Here is a 19346-nt window from a genome sequence, read left to right on the forward strand (position 1 = left end):
AATGTTTCCTCAAATTCGGACACAGTATCAATGATTTTGATATATGCTTGAGGGTTTGAAGGGAAGAAGAAAGTTTCAAATTAAAAAATAATTACAAAAGAAATCCAATATAATTTTCCATATAAAGGTACATTGATTCCACTGTTTCAAGTAAACTTGAGGTATTTTCTAATCTAGCTGGTGAAAACTAACAAAACCACTTAAAACAAAACTAATTTATATAATAAGAAAACTTACTGATTTTTCATTTCGAATCTCAGTTACTGAGAGTTAAAAAGTGAAAGATACGACTAAACTATTTGCTCAGTTTTAGAATGTAATATTTATTATTTAACTATAATAGATTCTGAAAGAGGGTCGGAATTTCCATATAATAGTTAAAAAGAAATTGAAACCTTTGTACTTGTAGTGTGGATTATTGTTTAATTATTCACTGAAAAGTTAAACGACTGCAACAAAGAGATATTATGAGAATCCTCACGTAATTATTACTCTAAAAAATACAAATATATAAATATGTTGTGGATACTCTCATATAGTTATCCACCAGAAAACTAAAAAATATTTTGAAACTCACCGACATGTTGTAATGACTTTATGGAACTGTTAATTGAGAAAACATACAAACAAAATGTTTGAATTGAAATTCAGAAATATGTTGTGAAGCTAAAATGACCAAAGCGGAATAAATACGTCCATTAATAATTCGAAGTATGCAGATTTATGACATATTTACCATCAGAGATAAGTTAGTGGGAAACGTTTGACATTACATCTTCGTTTGCTTTCTTCATGAATAATATATATGTTTGTGTTTAATACTTAACTAAATTAGTACTGTTTATATCCTTAGGTTTAAACATAATGAGATTTAACAGTTTTCTTTTATAAACAGTAAATATTTCTATGATACTAAGACAAAATTAATAATAACAATAAACAAGGCATAAATTACAAGTTTAAAATAAAACATCAGTTGGATTACAAACCAACTTTTCGTACTGAAGACTCTTGCTGATGTCGAATGTTCAGAAAAACATACAAACTATTGGAAATAATGAAAGGAAAAAAAGCTAAAAGGTCAAATGTTATAGGAATATCTCCGCTTTTTCGTGTAAAATGAACGGCACCAGGATACGTTTAGGTGCTGATAATTCATACTGTGATCAATCATATTCCACCTAATCAGAATGGCTATACATGTACAGGCAGTTCTATTATTCCCATTAACAGTAGCATGACGATCTATGTCATCCATAACTGAAATTTGAAATTAAAAGTGTGTATAAATCAAACTGTGGCGATATTCTGATTTATTATTGGACGTATACAGGGCTCTGAAGAGGAGGCGTGGAAGTGACAATACTAGTAATAGGAGTCGAAGTAGAAAACAGAAACTTTCCAAATGTGATGTTAAGTATTTAAGGACATGTGTTTTGCTTAAAGTTTAGCTGTGGGTGTCATCTCGAGAACAATAAGAACTTACAAGCACAACGTGGTCTTAATGGGCGTGTTATTACTCGAAATGTGTTACTAAGAAGACTGAACACCCAAATCATGGTTTTACAAAATTCCGATTCGAACACTTTAAGACTGTAGAGATTTATGCAAAAATTAAAGTCGAAAGGCGATCAGACAATCTGGTTTAATTGTATGGGTGTAATACAGGACGTTTGTAATAGTATTGGACAATATATATTGACAAACTGAACAGAAGCATGAAATAGCTCGCATACAAAATAATTAACTTCTCTTTTGCATTTGCTGTTATGATGTAAGCCGTCCCTAATGTAGCAACGTAATCCTAGAAAGAAGGCAGATAGTCACCACCACCCACCGCCAACTCTTGGATTACTATTTCACCAACGAATAGTGGGATTGACCATCACACTATTATTTCCCAACGGCTGAAAAGGCGAGCATGTTTGGTGTGACGGGGATTTGAACCCGTGACTCTCAGATTACGAGTCGAGTGCCTTAACCACCTGGCCATGCTGATCCTCGTGGGGTAAGCACGACCCAGTGACTAGCGTGCTGGATTGCGGATTTGATTCTGTGGTTTGCGTCCCGTTACGGACAAAAACGAAGTCATGTTCCGTACGTTGGGACAGTGGGTGCATTATAAGAGTAACAGTCAAAATCTTACTATTTAGTTTAACAAGAGAAACACTTAAGTTAGCGTAGCGTAATTTTAGCTATCTTCTTTCTCTTTAGTTCATCACTTCAAAATTAGGGACCAGTAGCACAAATGGCTTTCGTATATCTTTACGCAAAATCAAACAAACAAATAATACCAGTTGTTTGTGACTTCTGATTCCGTATCGCACGTGCGTGTTCATAATTATTTCTTTTTATATAATAATAAAGTAATTTCATTTGCAGGAAGAAATTAAAAAATTATAGATGCAATGTAGCAAATGCATTTACAAACATCCTGCACAGTCCTAGACAGTTATATCACAGATAAATGGTGGATCAACATTATATAGGAAACAGCAAAGGGGATTACAATTTGTAATTTACTTTTCAAGATTTAGCTGAATTTGATAAGAAAACGAGTAAACAAATTGTTCAGAATATGAGAACAAAATGTTATGATAAGAAAATAACAGTAAGACAACAAAAAATATTACTACGTATTAAGATGGATATTAGAATAAATTACTTCAATAAGATCTACCTTGTATATACAAATACAGTACAGATAACATAAATACAGCTAAGTTCATAAGATTAATAAATTTGTCTAAGAATAAGTGAACATCTTAAGATTTGATAAAAGCATCGTTTCGAAATACATTTGGTCATTTACCTGAATTTTTACCTAATTTTGTTTTAGCTCATTTGCTACCCACCAATGTGTCAGCGATAAGTTTAACAATTTACAACGCTGAAATCCGGGCTCAATTCCCCGCAGTGAACAGAACGCAGTTAACCCATGTTGCATGTTTACGCTATAACAGTAAAAAAATTCACTTTATACATAAATATCAAAGTGTTTAGTTGTTCAATGAGTTATGATGCTTACACATTCCTGATTTCTTGGATGACTCCGAAAAACTGAGATTTACTTTTTCTCCTTCTTAAGTCTTCTTTTGCTTTCTGGAGATAAAGATATAAATTTGCTATTAGAGAATAGCCATATATTTGTGGAGCACTATTACACATTTTGTTCATTCAAAACTTGAGAAAAATTAGTGTTTTGAAGTGCTTTATAATGTCTCATATTTAGCCAATAAAAATTCTTCTAGTGGTAAATGTGTGATTTATAAACTTCGTTCACGAGATTTAAGTGTTTACCGACATCACATATGTCACGAGAAATGTATGTTTTGAAGTACATTCAGAGATCTATCTCCAAAAACAATGATTAATGATTGATTACCTAGAATTAAAACAAAACAAACGAGACCCGTATGAAAAGCGATCCATTTATCACTAAAAATAAACACAAAGTGGCCTAAAACTGACATTTATGACTTGAAAACTTTCTAAAGAGCCGGTTGAGATATTAGGCAGTTAAAAATAAATAAAAGTTATTGATATATCTTATTACAGATGCCATCTGGACAGTTACACTCTAAAAATATTGGCGAGAACTTATTTTTCTTTTGTGTTCTTGTAATTTCATGGAAAGCGATTTAATATCATTTAGCAGTTTTCGATGTAAAGCAAAACATCATAACTGTTTACATTGAAACAGTAATCTTTACAGCAAAGTTAATTGGACAATAAATGGTTTCACTAATTGTCTCTCTCATGTTGAAAACTCCTTCTGAATATGTAACAATTTTTTAAACTTATCCAATGTTCGTCAGAAATGCACACAAACTGATGTGTTCAGATTACTTAGAACTCGATCTGATTTGATGTAACACTTACTCTTTTCACGCTCTTCTGGAACAGACTAAAGATCTGACCTTCTCGAAGGTTGCTGGCGATTTCTTTGGCTGAATGGTGTGGGGACACAAGCTCCACAGTGTTGATGAATCGATATAATTTCTGAATTCAAGAGATTGGCTGATTTATATAGTGTTCAAATTAGTTTGTTTTCAAGTATTAGTTTGCTAAAAGCTAAAGTTCAATTAGTTCTAAGCCCATTATCTCGCCTCTAAGAAAATTTGTGGATTTATGATAAATTCAGTAAAATTATGGTAGGTTTTTGCTCTCGTACTGTTGCTTTTGTACAAACATCTTGAATTACATCAAGTAATTACAAAGAAACATTTTCTTCAAATTGTCATTGTTTTAGTTAAACTAAGAACGCTATAAGTGATATATTAAAAGTTGTGTCTGACATGAAATAGTTATTATTGTAAAACATCGCATTAGGAAATAACAATATCACAAACGACTATTCGTATTTTCAATGTTACTAAAGTTTCTAAATGAAGTATGTTGCTTAACACCTTAAGAGATGGCAGCACTTACACACATATATACTTTTTTTTAACCTATTAAGTAATGAAATAATTGCTGTAAATTCTCTTGTTATTCAACAACCAAACAATCATAAAACATCAAATTAAAAAATAAATACATTAATAATACCTACATTAAACACTCATTTATATCATACCACTAGGAGATTATTCACACTTTTCTTAGAGCATAAACGAATTTTAAACTAAGAAAAACATTTAAGCCTTTTGAGGACACCATAACTACTATCAAAACACAAAATGTTATTATAATAAAATGTTTTCGTACTGATGTTGTGGATTTTAATACACCATATTATAGTAAATCTTACTTGATCATAGACACTTAAAATTACCATAAAACACTGATATTGTGCTTAATGTTGCAGGTGTTTGTTCGAAACTAACTTTATATTTTCTCATCATGCATGTAAATATATATATATATACATGTATAGATATATATGTTTGACAAAGTTTAGTACTGGAGTCATCTAAAGTACAAAAGCTTTGTATTATCAAACCGAGATACTTCCAGCAAATAATCTTAAGCAACAAATTCATTAATCTTCTTTAGTCAAACGATGCTAACCCTTGAGCCATAATAGTTATCATTTACCATAAATTACTAAATCAAATAACACTACGCATTTAGTGGAAGCAAATTTGTTCAAACACGTTGTATATATATATCATGACATTTCATATTTTGACCAAAATAAACTTCTCTTTGTCTTCGAACAACTGTCGTTTAATATAAAACGTACCAATGTTATGATGATAATATATGTATGCATGTATATAAATGCTAAAGAAAAACTTATTATGGGTTATTTGTTTGTATCATTTGATGGCAAAATAAAGCTGTGAAGAATGTTAGAAGTACAAACTTGGCTTGGAAACTATGGATGTTACATAATGTTATTGACTTGAAAAGTTTGATTGTTTTATAGCAAATCCATATTGAGCTGTCTGTTGTGTTCACCGCAAAGAATTGAACCTCGAATGTAATTCTTTGTTTCACTTCACTATTAATTTAACTATTCTACATTCATTTACAACTGAAAAAAAAAACAACAACACGTTTTTTGAATCGGAAAGAAATACGTTAGTTTTTCTTTTCTAAATTACATTATTTTTTGTTTTATGTTTCCAGCTCTCATGGTTGAAGAGGCAAGATGTATTTATTTTGTTAAACTGTTTTGATATTAATCAACTAAACAAAGTACGAGATCAAATAAAACTAAATAGTCATCGGTTTAGTGTTCTGATGTACGATCACGCGTAAAACTGCACTCAACGTTTTGGTTCTATTCATATTTATTCTTTACCATACTTACTGACTTATATATTAGGTATACAAGTATGAAAATAGAACTAAAATGAAACTCATTCCTTTAAACTTACTAAGTCCATGTTGGTTTATGTAACGTCTTATTCAACGTTATCGTGTGAGGCTTTATGAAACTTATTTCTCTGGGTCAGCTTCCATTAAAGTTAATGAATAATATTACACTCTTTCGAGATTTATGTTGACCATTCTGCCATCTATTAGCTTGTTTATGCATGAGAATTAAAAAACGTGAATAATCAAATAAGTTGATAAATCGCATTACAAAGACGAAATAACGTGTAAAGTCTTACTCTTTTCGACAGGTAGAGTTTCCTTCATCAGTAAGACGTTTATTTTTCCCATAATAAAGACTGGTTGGTGTATAAAATATTCTATAGTTTATATAGTATCTTTTCAACATCTAAAATTGTTTTAAATGTATGGATGAAACTTGAGAAACGATACAAATTACCATTTTTTTTAACACGATTTACTACAGATGGAGATCCATTGTGTGTCATATTGAGTAATGCATTTTGGCCTTGATGTAAAGAACTGACCAAACAAAACGTTTTGGAAATCACTCACTTTCTCTATAGAATGCATATGGGACCCCAGAAGTAATTAGTAGGATTGATAGTAATACTTATGATATTTTGATTACTACTATTTCTGTTAATTGTTTTAAAGAAAATGTCTCTTTTAAGTACACAAACTTATCTTAGAAGTTATACTTCTAGAGTATGTAGTGGCGAAAATAGGAACACCTCAGACATTTTGTCTTTACATGGTAGTTGATTTAAAATACCTTTTCTTTATTTGATTGTTTTATAAGATATACAAAAGTTAACATGAAATTAGACAATAATTTGTTTCGAAGATAAAATGATCACATCAGTAATAATTATTGATTCTCTTAGTTTTAAAGTACTAAATATATCACATGATCTTTGATTACTATTGAAAACACTTAAATGTTTGAATCAACATACTGTATTTGCCATTTTGTTTCAGAGCTTTTAAAATGAATCTTTATATTAAGAAGATATTGCTAATTACCTGACTAAGAAACATGAGATTAGGACTTCTCCAAATTGCATCCTCAGGTCCTTCTCTCAGTTTGGGTAGTACATATCGAAACACAAGATGTTCCATCAATAAGATACAAATGCCAACAAGAAGACCTACTAATAGCATAATGAAGACTCCAGCTACAGCTCTGATACTGAGACCCATGGGCTTGGTTGGACTGTGGACTGAGGATCCAAAGCAAGGCACTCTACCATACCATTTCTGCTGAAGTTGATCAATGTATCCAAACTCATTGTAACGAAGAATCAAGTCAGAAATTGCATCCTATAGAGGGAATAAGGAGATTTTGTATTTTACAAAGATGTGGTCTTACGAAAGTAAGGTATTTATTTATAAGTCTAACACTTTATATTAATTAGCTAAGGGTACTTGTTAAAGAAACAAAACAGTATAAAAAACAAAGTTAAATACTGCTCCTTTGTCTTGCTTCGTTTGTTGTTAAATCTCCAGTGATGACGTCATTGGATGGTAATTCAATATTCTGTTTTGTGGAAGGCAAAACTGGGTTATTTAACTGATTATTAAGCAGTTATGTCTTTGAATTAAAGCCAAAAGGTTATTTTTAAAAAATTGGAAATGTGCCTATTTCAGGGTGTTTTACCCTCTTCCCAGACAAAGTCCTAAAAAAACAAACCAAAGTATGTCGTTGAACGTTTTCCAGTTAACATACCATAAATTATGGTAATCAAGTCAGCCAATTCTGGGTAATGAATGCTAACACGCGCGCGCTCTCACACACTCACTGTCTACGGAACATGTAACGGATTACCTTTGAAGCAAAACTTGGAGTCTTGCCACAGAACACTAAGCCTAATAGTGACTCGCAGAAAAGTTAGAGTCATAGTTGGATGGAATAAAGCAATGATACATATACAGTAAATAATGAAGAGACAGCAGTAGAGTAGAAAAATAAAGAAAACACTGAAAATTATAAAACTACAGGTATGCAAATGATGTATCACGTAATTTGAAAACGAACAAACAAAACAGTAAAATGTGGAGAAAAACAGTTTTAGGTGAGGAAATTTTGTAGGGAACCACAGTATAGATCGGAAATGTTTAAGTCATGGTTCATTAAAGTAGGATAAATCCAGGTCAAGATTCACAAGGAGAAAGCTTCTTCTATTTATGTAATTATGAATAACATTAGTCAGAAATCACACGAGCAAGGATGCTATTTATGTCAGTAGGAGTTTGTTTGAAAGTAAGCACAAAGCCATACAATGGGCTATCTGTACTCTGTCCCCTCGAGTATCGAAACCCAATTTCTAGCATTGTAAGTCCGTAACGTATTATTCTGCCAGTGGTGGGAGGGGTCAGTAGGAGTAACCACTAGTCAAGATTTATTGATTTTATTTATATGTCTTTTTGCTTCTGATTAATGGACCGGCATGGCCAGGTGATTAAGGCACTTCAATCGTGATTTGAGGGTCGCGGGTTCGAATCCCCGTCGCACAAAACATGCCCTACTTTCAGCCGTGGGGCGTTATAATGTGACTGTAAATCCCACTATTCGTTGGTAAAAGAGTAGCCCAAGAGTTAGCGATTGGTGGTGATGACTAGCTGCCTTCCCTCTAGTCTCACACTGCTACATTAGGGACGACTAGCACAGATAACCCTCGTGTAGTTTTGTGTGAAGTTCAAAACAAACAAATTCTGATTAATGCTGATCTTTATGCAACTTTTAAATATTCTTAAGGGAATGTACAGGCACATTGAATATCGGATTGTTTTTCATGTTGGTAAAATATTTGGGATTATTCAGATATGCCACAAACAGAAACTTCAAGATATTTTAATATCAAGCTATTGTAGAGTTGGATAAAACATTTTTAGAGATTTTGTGTGTGTTGTTGTTCTTCTAGTTCAAAGATATGAAAGTGGCTACGCTCACTTTTCAACGCGAGGAATCGAACCACGAATGTAGGGTTAATGTTGACCCATTAAAGGACATCTGTGTTTTAATGATAATATCAGAGTCGTTATTAAGGCATGACATACTAACAACTGCTGTATTTGTTGCGTCCCAGATGGCTTGATGATAAGGCATGACATACTAACAACTGCTGTATTTGTTGCGTCCCAGATGGCTTGATGATAAGGCATGATATACTAACAACTGCCGTATTTGTTGCGTCCCAGATAGCTCGATGAGCTCTGGATTGAGTGAAACGTGTTGTCGACAATGGACACGGTATGTATAGTGTGGCTGGAACATTATTATTACACACTCTTTTAATTCTTCAAAACCCCTGAGAATTTATATGCAGAATGCAGTGTTATATATGTAATAGACCTAATAATCAGTGATGACGAGAAACCCACTTGTTGAGAAATTTATATGCAAAAACGGCTCGTTTGGGCTGAGAAAACACTTTACATAGAAGAGCGAACATTTTTTGCATATAAATAGACCTAATACTAATGTCTGATTATAAGTACTTTAATTATAACCATGTTTCGTTGGCTTGAAAAAGGCGTCCACACCATAACAACTGCACTGTTATTGTATTTAGTAATCATAAGCTATTAAACATTGTTGGCTATCATTACGCCAATTATTGGGTAACGATTAAATACTGCTTTGCTCAAAAGATTAGATAAAATAGATTCAAATTATTACTAAGAGACATTTCTGTATCTTTTATTGAAAGCTTGGAACGTTACCATGCCTTATTACAGTTAAGATGTTACAAATTACCCCATATTACCAGTCACCCATTTTGGTAAGACACTGAGTTACTTATTGTTGAACAAAATTTTGGCAGTCACCAATTTTGGTAAGGCGTTATAAATTACTAAGTGTTCAACAAAATTTTATCACTTACCTATTTTGGCAAGACGCTTTTAATTACTTACTGCTCAAAAAATATTACCAACCACCTATTTTTATTAAGACTCTTTAATTGTTCTACAACTTTTACTAGTTGCTCATTTAAGACACTGTTAATTATTAATTGTTGAATAAGACTTTTATAATCACTCGCTGCTGAAACCAGAAGTAAACTTACGAACTTACAGCGCTCAAATCTAGTATTCAATTTCTTGTGATGAAGAGAGTGCATAAAGCCAATTGTGTAGCTTTGCATTAAAACAACATGAACCCATTGTTAAAGATATGTTTCAGTGTAGTTTCGTGCCTTTAGTTTTCAGTAAAATTAAAACTTCAAAATTACCTTCAAAGGAAATCCCTTTGCATACCGATTGCATAGGCATCATCGAAGATTGGGTCTCCTAAAAGATGTAGGTTACATCCCGGTTCGTTACCACGAAAATAATCAAGGACTGCGGTATCTCCAATTAATACATCGAGTTCACCATTTCTGATTTGAGATAAAAAACATATAGAGTCAACTTAGTTTTGTGATATAAATTTTCGATGTTTTATTCTAAAACTTATTAAATTACAAAAATGCTTTTTCTTTGAAGTGACGAATATTAAAAAAGTACAAATCTGATTATTATAATGTTTACACTTAACAGGTTTATTTAGCCCCTAATCTCCTGCCCTCGCTAGTACAGCGGTATGTTTACGGATTTACAACATTAAAATTAGGGTTCGATTCCCCTCAGTGGGCTCAGCAGATAGCGCGATGTGTCTTTGCTATAAGAAAACACACGCTGATCTGCTATATTAGATCATTACATGGGTATTTTTTAAAGTCTTGAGTACAGCTATCACTGTGGAGTTACAAGGCTAAAACCCGAGTTTCAACATCCGTCGTGGACAGCGAACAGATGGCCCATTACGTAGCTATACACTTGACAACAAACTTTTTCAGCTAGAAACATAAATTAGCTCATCTATTTATATTTCTCTGTTAAAAGGTAAAATCTGTTAGCTCTATTCTTCAAGATATCTACAGATTGCTGCAAAGTTTTATCTAATATTATTAAATATTTTATATTATTATCAATTATAATTATTATTATATTATTATAGTAAATTTGATATCTATTTCTGATCTCGTTTTTTCAATAAAATTTCAAATATGAAAATGAAACCTGATATAAAATGAGTTCTCAAAGAGTCGAGAACATTTGATGAGGTAGCTGTTTTATAAATCTTAGACTAGTTTAACACGATAAATTCTGACATTTATGACACAACTAAATGAAAAGAAATTCCAAAGATAATTACAAAAGGAACAATTTCGAACTTTTACAGAGAAAATAATTTCATTGTGTATATAAATATATAGTATGAGTACGATGGCCTATGCATAAAAAAAACACGAAAACATTTTTATAGAGAGATTGTTTTGAATTTCGCGCAAAGCTACATGAGCGCTATCTGCGCTAGCCGTCCCTAATTTTGCCAAGTAAAAATAGGGAAGGCAGCTAGCCGTCATCATCCACTGTCAACCCTTGGGCTACTCTTTTGCCAATGAATAGTGGAATTGACCGTCACTTAGAACGCCCCCACGCCTGAAAGGGCGAGCATGTTTGGTGTGATGGGATTCGAACCCGCGACTCTCAGATTACGAGTCGAACGCCTTAACCAACCTGGCCATGCCGGGCCTAAAGGTATAAACTTAGCAAGTCGAAACAACGGGGCATTTTATCTAAATTAAAGAACGATCATTACTTGACCCAAAGGGAATAAATAAACTTGATAATAATTAGTACACTCCTATATTATATTTAAAATCATTTTCCCAAAAACTAAAATTTTAAATACTTTATAAAAATCAGACACACACATGTATATTTACGCGATTTGTCTCCTGTGCGTACAGGATAAGCCAATGAAAATGTAAAATGAAACTATCAATACGAAACCCGGATTTGAGCGTTATATGCCCTCAAACTTATTTCTGAGTTATCGAACGCGATATCTAAGTGTGCATTTACTCCTTGAAACTAATAGGACTAAATTAAAATTCGGTACCATGTGTGTAAAGAATCAGCTTGTGCTATATTTTTATTTCTATATTAACATTCTAATGTTGTCATAACTTTATTTTTACTTAAATTAAAACTTAAACCTTTATCGAAGTCACTACGTTTCTACAAATATATATATATAACGTTAAAGTGTCATAATGAACAAAACTACGATTTAAATAACTTACGAAGTAATACCAACATGTTAGAAATAGTTATAGTTACAATCGTTATAGTAATCTAATGGACTAACATGAAGCTCTATTTAAAACAGCCCTTTTGAATATCAAAACAGTCTTAATTAAATTAAATTGTTAGCTCGAATTTGATGACGTTGTTTGTGATAATGATTTATGAATTTTATTTTCTTAATCAAACAGCTTTTCTGGATAAGCGTCACCTATCGGTTTACTAGGAAATTCATTCATAATATTCTTTTGACTGATATGGAAATATCACTGGTGGCATCTGAAGAAACAACATTAAAATAAGGTTGTTTTTTTATATTTGGTAAGACATAAATATTCTTGCTCTCTCACGTAGCTGAGCGGCAGATGTGAAGGCTTATAATGTAAGAAAACAGGTTTTCAGTACCTATGACGAGTAGATAACCAATTGTGTAATGTTGCGCTTAACAACAAACGTATTAACTACCAATCTCTTTAAACTTTTATTTTATTCTTAGCAAAGATTTATTAAATTTCCGCTTCTCAAGTTAATGCTCCAAGTTTAGTTCTTAAAATATATAGTTTTATTATAGTTTCCTCAATTCTGTACTATTCGCTCTTTTTTCAAATTAGAACTTGCCTCCTTAAATGACGTCGTTATTAGACCAAACTTAAAATGAAAAAAATCACATGTATTCTATTGTAAAACAAAAGTAGAAACGAACAGGAAATAACTGTTGAACAGAATATTCTTGCCTGTGGCTCAGAGGTGTCTGAAAAGAACTTATAATTCTAAAAAATGGGTGTCGGTCAAATTGACTGATCCCGTTTTGAATTAGGGAAGAGAAAATAGAACTTGAAGGGTATTTTGAAAGTTTTAGGGATTTCACTAAGGAAATTTGATGTCAGAGCAACTAATCCGATCACAAGATAATGGTTAACCAATAAAAATAAATACAAAAGCTAACATGGAACAAGAAATAAATGTTAAACAGAATATTCTCATTGGTGAGTCTGAGAAAGAACTTATAACTCTAAAATTGGGTTTCGATGTCATTGTGAGGCTATGCGCTTAACAAAATACAAACAAAGTATTACCTGAGTTTTTCCAACCCGCCCTCTAGCGTCTCAACTTCGTACTTTTGGATATGCTGCCAAAGTCTTGTATTCTCGCTAAACACGTAACCTTCGGCCGCACTTCCCTTGGCAGCCCCAGTCCGCTGGTTTAAAAGCTGGAAAAGTGGAAGGAGTTATTTATTGTATGTGTTTTACTAATACAAATAATTCAATTTAAGACAAGAGTTAAAATATTAATGTCTATCAAATGAAAAATACCACGAAGAAGTTCAAGAAATTATTCGTAGAAGACTTAGCAGAAGCTGATAATGTAATGAGCTACATTACAACAAGGACTGGAAAGCAGCTGATACGGTAATGAGCTACATTACACCAGGGACTGGAAGCAGATGATAAGATAATGAGCTACATTACACTAGGGATGGGGAAGTAACTGATAAGGTAATGAGCTAGATTACACTAGAGACGGGGAAGCAGCTGATAATGTAATGAGCTACATTACACCAGGGACTGGGAAGCAGCTGATAATGTAATGAGCTACATTACACCAGGGACTGGGAAGCAGCTGATAATGCAATGAGCTACATTACACCAGGGACTGGGAAGCAGCTGATAATGTAATGAGCTAGATTACACCAGGGACTGGGAAGCAGCTGATAATGTAATGAGCTACATTACACCAGGGACTGGGAAGCAGCTGATAATGTAATGAGCTACATTACACCAGGGACTGGGAAGCAGCTGATAATGTAATGAGCTACATTACACCAGGGACTGGGAAGCAGCTGATAATGTAATGAGCTAGATTACACCAGGGACTGGGAAGCAGCTGATAATGTAATGAGCTACATTACACCAGGGACTGGGAAGCAGCTGATAAGATAATGAGCTACATTACATTAGGGACTGAAAAGCAGGTAATAAGCTACATAACGTCCGTTAAAATAGCTGTAATTGAATTTTAAGTTACATTATATAATCATCCATTGACTAAAATCTAGGTTAACTACTGTCCAAGTTAGAAATACAAAATCATCAAGAACAAAACTACAATAAGTGAACAAGGTGAAAAAATCTACTTTTTCTCTCAACTTTAAATCGATACTATCAAATAGTGCAAGAATAATAATGTTTCTGCTACTTTGTCAGTTACGAGAACTGATGAGAAACAAAACTTGTTACACATTATAAACATTGTACTACATGTATAAATAGATTGAATGGAAGTTTTACAAAGCTGTTAAAGACGTGTCAGAAACACATGTTGCAACGAACAAGACTTCGCTTGTTTACGATCCTTCCTTATCATATTATTAAATATAAGCTTTAACTCATCGTGTACTTTAATATCGTGGCTAAAGATCAACACTGATAGTGAACAAGACTCGAACCCAAGATTCAAAGACAAAAGATAAAATATTTTTAAACAAGGAAACATTTACTATTACAATTTGATATCTTGTACGATTTAATTGTTTGTTAAATAGTTATCAGTTTTAAACATAACACGTCGGGATGAAGGATCAATAACATTCAAGAGAAAATGTACAAACTGTATAGATGTCCCTGATTATTAGATGAATTAATGAATTTTCTGAAGAATGTAGACCGTTCATGTATGTAGTGATGTCATCTTTCTCTTGCGTCCGTCTGTAAATGTTTTATGACGAATATCTTTTCACTGATGATTTATTTATAACAAAGATTAGTGAGAAGGTAATTATACCACAGAGAAATACCATATATGTTATTTAGAAGATTAAAATAAGTGGGGCTCATTTACTTTCTGTATCTACTGTCTAGAGTAGGCCAAAAAGACGTCGGTCGGGTGTGGCCAGGTGGTTAAAGCTTTCGACAATTAATCTGAGGGTTGTGGGTTCGAATTGACGTACAATTTTGGTAAGTTGCTTGTTGTCGGAGTTTAGTAACGTAAGACAGTCTGCCAATGTTCTCGTGATTACAGCAAAGTAATAAAAAACATTAAGATGTGTTATACGTATGATTTATTTAGGAAAAATATATATATTTTAAATTTTCAGTATTTCACAAATACAACTTTGGTTTCTGGTTTATACAAATAATAATGTGAGTGGGGTAGTTTCTAAGCGATAATTAGATCATCTAGGAGGGGAGAAAATGTCACTCACTTTGTGAATAATCAAAATTTGATATCCATTACTACAGGGCAAACATTTTCTGAAAATATGTCATGTAAGCTTAATCACTTAATACTAAAATTGATATTCCTCACTCTTTGTATAGAAATTGTGTAAACAATTAATTAAGCCAGTTGCAGACAAAATAATGACACCTTGCTGCACACTTAAGTAGAACAGTTTTGGTAAGTTTTACTGTTGCTTGTTGTCAGCATTTTAGTAACGAAAGACAGTTACATCAAAGATGCTCGCCCTTTCAGCCGTGGGGAGTTATAATGTTACGATCAATCCCACTATTCGTTGGTAAAAGAGTAGCCCAAGAGTTGGCAGTAGGTGATAATGACTAGTTGCCTTCCCTCTTGTCTTATAATACTAAATTAGGGACGGCTAGTGCAGATAATCTTCGAGTAGCTTTACGCGAAATTCAAAACAAACAAACAAAAGGAACTACATTAGTGCAAAGTTAGTGCTATCAAAGATCGAAACACATTATTAACCAATGGTCAGTATGTTAATCCAAACATCAGTACACAGTATTTCAGAGGGTGGATACACGATGAAACATGTTAAAAGTCGTTACGCTATCAAGTCATTGACTTCAGTATAATAAGTAGCAAATCTGAATACCTTAAATTAACCCACAGTAGCACAGCGATATATGTCTGCGAACTCACACCGCTATAAACCAGGTTTCGATACCCGTTGTGGGCAAACCACGAAAAGTTCATGGTGTAGCTTTGTGCTGAATTCCAAACAAACAAACAGAAACCTTAACTAATCGGGATTTAACGTCTGTGTATTTTGTAGTTCTTCATCTTCTGCAGGATCTGAAGCCCTATACATTAATTATTCTCATACAACTATAATTCATTCTACAGTTAAGTTAATTAACGTATCACTATGAACAGTAGCTTAAAGTTGCAAATATGCACGTGTAATAACAATATAATTATTGTGCGCCATAAAACATAACGATGAATTTGTTAAATAGGTATGGAGAGAAGTCACACCGATATATCTTCCAGTTTAGCTTAGATCTTTTGTGATAATTTGATGTTGTTTGTTGTTGTTGTCTTTTGAATTTCGCGCACGGTTACTCGAGGGCTATCTGCGCTAGCCGTCCCTAATTTAGCAGTGTAAGACTAGAGGGAAGGCAGCTAGTCATCACCACTCACCGCCAACTTTTGGGCTACTCTTTTACCGACAAATAGTGGGATTGACTGTCACATTATATCTCTCCACGGCTGAAAGGGCGAGCATGTTTGGTGCGACCGAAATTCGAATCTGCGACCCTCGGATTACGAGGCGAACGCCTTAACACACTTGGCCATGCCGGGCCGTGTGATAATTTGACAAACAGTTGAACCTTTCAGAAATCTTGTCGCTTTGGCTTTAAGATTAAAGTTCACAATAAAAGTCAGATATCAGTTGAATCCTATCGCTTGGTAACTAATCCTCTACTGTCCAAAGGAATAACTTTAGTGATCAATAGAAGTTTCTACAACAAACAATTAACTTAATGCTTGGATAATGGAGAGAATCCTGGATTTTAACAGTCTGCTGAAGAGGAGCTAATGACTGATTAGATCATTAATCTTGTTGTTTCTGGTTTTAATTAAAGTACTACTAATTAACAGTTATTCCAATTTACATTACGTAAATTGTTTTACGGATCTTGCAGGTTCCGTAAATAACTTCTTTATAGGTATACGCTGATATTGTGTTGGAATATATCAGTTTTTACAGGTATATACTGATATTGTGTCAGAACATATAATTTCTTGTAAAGATATACGCTGGTATTGTGTCAGGATATATTATTTCCTGTAAAGGTGAATACTAGAGAAATGTGTCAGAATATAACACTTGTAAAGGTATACAGTGATATCGGGATATATTGTTTTTTTGTAAAGGTATAGACTAATATTGTGTATCGGGGCACAGCATTTATTGTACAGGTGAATACTAAAGTTTTTTTTTATCGGAATATAATATTTTCAGTTGTTTGTTTATTGTTAAGCGCCAGACTACACAATGTGTGATCTGGGATCTGCCCACCACGTGCTTCAAAATTCACTTTTACACTCAGACGTCCTGCTGAGCTATTAGGGACAATATTTTGTAAAGGTATTGTGTTTTGTGTGTTTTTTTCTTATAGCAAAGCCACATTTGGCTATCCGCTGAGTCCACCGAGGGAATTATAAGGGTATGCTCAGTGCTTGTATCAGATTATAACGTTCGTCTTATGTTAAAAGTAACCAATCAATTTTAAATGTTTCTTAACTAGTTGACTGTAAGATATAAGTATTAATGTATGATTTTAGTGTGATATACAGAAGTATTTATTTCATGTTCTTATCGAATTCTTAAGATAAAGTTAATTTGTACAATACTCTAATTCTATTCTTGTGTTTTATACACCACCAGACTTGCATTTTCACTCAGTTAAGATTTCGTTTTAAAATTTTGGATGGAGAGAAAGAGTTCATTTGTTAAAAAGAGAAGTATTTTTACATACAATATAAACCACAATACATGTTTAAGTCAAAATTTAATAACCCATAACAATTATGGAGGTCATCAACTCAGAGCTGAAAAATAAACAAACAAACATGCATTTAAGTAACAAACATAACTACCCACAGATACTCACACTAGAATCATGGAGGTCATCAACTCGGAGCTGAAAAACAGGCCTGCGAAAAGAGCAGCTATGTTGGCGGTGTAAGATGCTAAGAATATAACACTGAAGCATCCCAAAGATTGATGAGAACCTTGTTGGGCCAAGATTTCGGGGCTTTGAAGGCCACCAGGTGACTGAAGAGAAGCGACCACATAACCCAAAGTGCAGAGGCCAGGCTGAAATTTTTGGTCCGTTGTCGTCCCCAGGGATTGAGACCGAAAGGGCTCAGCCACTCATAAATGGCGGCAGCGAAAGCTGTGACGTTGAGACTAGCAAAGATAGCGACCCAGAGATGAACACTGAAAGGTACCAGGAAAGCTGACAGCGGTACATCGTGTAACTTGGAAGACGCAAGACAAGAAACCCCAGAATGAAAATAGGGGACCGAGAAGTCGATTACTTGATACCGTATGCTAGTGATACTGAAGGAAGAGAAAGTCAAGTGCGCGGCACCGCTGATGAGGTCAGCTGTGATACCGTTCCAGTACTCACCTCCTCGACTCGTGCCAAACATACCGTCAGCTACCAAATAAAGGTCGTAGTCGAAATCTAGGTCACGCGCTAAGTCTGTCAGGAGGTCCATAGTAATCCCAGAACAGCAGGTGACATTGTAGGTCTCACCTTCGGCTCTACCTTGTGCGTAATCCGCAAAGATACTTACTAACTCGTCTTTACGATTACTTCGTACCTGAAGACAAGGTATGCCCATTAAGCAGCTTCCATTGCTAACCCTAGTGGATTTTGAACAAAAGGTGGATTGTAAGATGTTGTCACTCGGAAGCGCTGTCTACCAGTTGGCCACGGTTCCATTCTTCCCGATCCGACCCAAAGAACGGTGTTTAGCCGGACAGATAAGCCGCTGATGTTTCCTATGACTTGCCAGTGAAGAAAATCGTTGATAGATGGCGCTAGGTTCAGAATCTCAAACACTGTCGAAAACCCGTGACGTCTGCTTTGATGAGTTGAATAGTCGAAATGATTGCTGTGATTTCTGTTGTACATGACATTTTCAGAGAACTAGACAACAAGGTAAAAGAAATTAAATAGTTGTATACAGTAATAAAGTCAACAAATAAAATCAGTCTTAAACATGAACTATTATTTAACTAAAATTTAGGACAATAACTACCTCTAGTAAGCCTAGTTAGAGAGCAATAGATCTAAAGAAACGTGTCTTAGAATTGAATAACAAATGATTCACACTTTGTTTAAAGCTAATTTATGCGCGCAAAGTTTATTTCTCCAGGTGTTTTTATGATAAAAATGTAATAAAATATTGGAATATTATATATGGAACTGAAGAAGCACTGAATCACAACGGTATATGAATGGTTAGAAGTTAAACCGAAGCTTTAACAGGTTGACACATTAAAACATCAGTCGTATATCTTTATCTTCTGTAACAAATTTTGAGTATTTATGTAGTCTATTAACAATAACACAGTTGAAAAATACGATCATGAATCTATAGTATTTTAATATTTTGTAATAAATTCTAAGTATTTACGTAGTCTATCAACAATAATATGT

General features: G+C 33.7%; 1 pseudogene across 1 annotated transcript in view; it reads right to left on the reverse strand.

Annotated features, from left to right (window-relative positions):
- LOC143248198 (glutamate receptor ionotropic, NMDA 3A-like) overlaps positions 1-18818 on the reverse strand; it is a 32826-nt pseudogene extending 14008 nt beyond the window's left edge. The window contains exons 1-7 of the transcript XR_013026814.1: positions 17787-18818; positions 12999-13132; positions 10023-10169; positions 6814-7110; positions 3883-4002; positions 3029-3102; positions 578-603 (exon numbers count right to left, since the gene is read on the reverse strand). The product of XR_013026814.1 is annotated as a glutamate receptor ionotropic, NMDA 3A-like (transcript). The remainder of the gene's footprint in view (positions 1-577; positions 604-3028; positions 3103-3882; positions 4003-6813; positions 7111-10022; positions 10170-12998; positions 13133-17786) is intronic.
- Positions 18819-19346: the final 528 nt, after the last annotated feature.

This window comes from Tachypleus tridentatus, chromosome 4 (assembly GCF_004210375.1).
Source record: "Tachypleus tridentatus isolate NWPU-2018 chromosome 4, ASM421037v1, whole genome shotgun sequence".
Taxonomy (NCBI): Eukaryota; Metazoa; Arthropoda; class Merostomata; order Xiphosura; family Limulidae; genus Tachypleus; species Tachypleus tridentatus.